We start from the raw sequence: 3,219 nt of genomic DNA, 5'->3' as shown, positions 1-3,219 counted from the left end.
ACCTAGATTTATTTAGCACCAACCCCGTAGGTTAAGAGGCTCAGTGCCACGAGACTATGCCCACTTCGGACTCCAGCCACAGGTCCTAGGGACTGCCACAGTTCTGACGAACAGGATTGGCCATGAATTCAGGAGTTCCCATGACCTCCTGCAGGTTCAATAATTTACTAGAACGACTGACAGATTCAATAAAGTGCTCCACTTAAAATTACCATTTTATTTTAAAGATACAAATGAACAGCCAATTGTACAGGTAAACAGGGCAAAGATCGCAAGCAAGTGCTTCTGTCCCATGAAATCAGAGTACGTAGGTCTCACAGTACATCACTCTGTTCACCATCCAAGAAGCTCTCCAAATCTCATTATTCAGTTTTCACCCAAGTTTCAGTACAGGGCAGGATTGATTGAATCCTTGCCACATGATTTAACTTAATCTCCAGCCCTTCTCCCTTCTTCCTAGTTCAGGGTGTAGGACTGAAAGTTCCAACCCTTTAATCACATGGTTAGCTTTTCTGGCAATCAGCCCCATGCTGAAGCTACCTAGGGACCATTATGAGTCACCTCATTGCATAAATTCAGATATGGTTGAAAGGAGTCATTATGCATAACAAAGACGCTCTGATCACTCAGAAAATTCCAAGGATTTTTGAAACTCTGTGCCAGAAACCAGGGACAGAGGCCAGATAGCTATATTCTTCATTATACCACAGCTTGTGACTGATTTGACAAAGCGAGCTGCTAAAGTGGTTCTGTGTGATTCACAGGCTGGGTCATAAAAGGCCACACAGCTTCCACCTTTTTCAATGGAACATTCATACTCAGAGCCCTGAACTATACTCTAAGAAGTCCAGCTCCGCAAGGCCTCCATGCTAGAAACCAACCAAACTGCACATAGGCACTCTGGCGCCTACTTGTGAGTCAGCCTAGCATAGAGATGTGATAAGCCTTTAGATGATTCTAGTCACCAGCCCTCTAGTCACCCTGAGCCATTAAGCCTTCCAGCTTCCCCAGGTAATGTGGATCAGAGAAAAGCCACCCCTGCTGAGTCCTATGTGAATTCCTGACCCACAGACTGTGTGAGCTTAATAAAAGGTCCATTCTAAGCTGCTGAATTACAAGGTAACTTGTTACACAGCAATAGTAACTGAAACAAGTCATAACAAGTCAGGCTGGAGGAGTACACTGGGACCAGGTCACGCCACCCTAAGAGGTTGGGCTTTATTCCATAGAAAACCAGTTTTCAGAGTGGGGTTGGGGGAGAGGCATCATAGCTGGATTTACTTTTTAGAGAACTCATTCTGGCTGCAGTGAGAAGGCTAAATTTAAGAAGGGCAAGACTGGACTCAGGGAGAATGGTGAGAGGCTATTGAAAGATGTTGAGGACATTTACTAGGACAGTAATGATATGAATAGAGAAGAGAAGATAGCCTTAACAATAATAAAAAAAAAAAAAATAGAAAGTAAAAGCAGCAGAATTTGGTGGGAAATCCAATACAGAATTAGGGAATGGGAGGGAAAAGGAAGAATTCATGATTACCCCCCTGTTTCTGGATTGAATGGGTACGAAGATGATAAGGCTATTAATAGGGTTGAGGAAAAGATAATATCCATCAAGTTTTGAATGTGCTGAATTGCAATTTCTTTAGAATTCCAGGTGGACATATCCAGCACACTGCTCACAAGCCTAAAGCTTGAGAAAGAAGTTAGGACAGATGGTAGTAGATTTGAGAATCTACAATCTACAGTTAAACCAATGAAAATAAATTAGATCATTTAGGGAAATGATGCAAAATAAGTAAAATGGAGGATCAAAGATGGAGCCCTATGTAACACCAGTGGTTGAAAGAAGGAAACAAAAAAAAAAAAAAAGGAAAGTAAGGTCAGAGAGGGGAGAAGTGACATCGATTCGAGGAGTGAGGAGTTTCAGAAAGCCTTTACCATTCCCCATCGTTAAATGTGGCAGAGACAGGCCATCAACCCTATGGCAAAGCCTTTGCAAGACAGTAAAAATATAAATTTGAATACAATATCATTCTAGCCTTCACAAAGACATAGACAGGTAAACAAATATGTGACAGCAGAGTGGGAAAAGTATAAAATAGAACTGTTATTCAGTACAGTTACCTCCAGGAAGTTGAAATTGACTTCTCAGTGAGAACAAAGGAAGTCTTTGGGGATGTAATATATCAGATTTTTGTCTCCTAAAATGGTGTGCAAGCCACTTGAATCCAAGAGTCAGAACTTTTTTCATATTCAAGCCCTGAGGACCACTATTTGGAGTTCAGTAGGTTACTATGCATGATGGACCTGAAATTCTGCAACTTCTGGGAAAATCGCATTAACTGAAATAGATAATTTGCATTAATGTATATTAAAAAAAAAATCCTACCCTGAGAAGCAAGAGGACTGCTATTCATACCCATCGTCAAGGGAAGTCAGCCCCTTGCCTTGTTTAGCATCAGTAGGACTAATCTGTAAACTGCCTCTCTGTACACAGGACCTCCCTGCTATTGTTCTGGCCCTGTGCCATTATGCAGTGTGGAGAGCAATTGAAAGAAGCATTTATTACTGCCTTGAATTGAATCTAGAAGCCGGAATTGTTCAGAAGCTAAAAGCAATTTATTCCTAAGCTTTCATTTTTATAAAGATGATTCCCATATCTCATTTCCTACCCCCCACCTCCACCCCACCCCCGCCTGGCTTTCCATCTGTAAGTTCCAGGGCAGGTATGTCAGGCTTTGGGGCTAGTTCTTCTCCAGATGGTTTCGAGCTTTTACACAGGCCTAAGAATTCGCACAACCTCAAATTTTGTCTTTAAAGAAACAGCTAGCAGTAGCAGTGTATTTTTAGATGTAGAAGAATTTCTTCCATAGTTGAATGCACAAAACCATGTAAGAATCATGCAAATGACTGGTAATTTTAATAAGAAACCTGTGCCGTGTGTGTGTGTGTGTGTGTGTGTGTGTGTGTGTGTGTGTGTGTGTGTGTGTGTGTGTGTGTAGGAAGAAAGGAGAGAGAACAGTAATTTTAAACGGTGGCTATTTTACCTTCGAGAAAACATTTGACAATGTCTGGAGGTATTTCTGTGAGTTGCAACTGGGGAGTGCCACTAGTATCTAGTGATTAGACGCCAGGGATGCTGCTAAAGACCTGAAGACAAAGCACAAGACAGCCCTCCCCAAGGAATTTTCAGGTCCAAAATGTCAACAGTGCCACAGT

The sequence above is a fragment of the Pteropus vampyrus genome, unplaced genomic scaffold (genome assembly GCF_000151845.1).
Source record: "Pteropus vampyrus isolate Shadow unplaced genomic scaffold, Pvam_2.0 Scaffold29, whole genome shotgun sequence".
NCBI lineage: Eukaryota > Metazoa > Chordata > Mammalia > Chiroptera > Pteropodidae > Pteropus > Pteropus vampyrus.
This window is presented reverse-complemented; position numbering follows the sequence as displayed.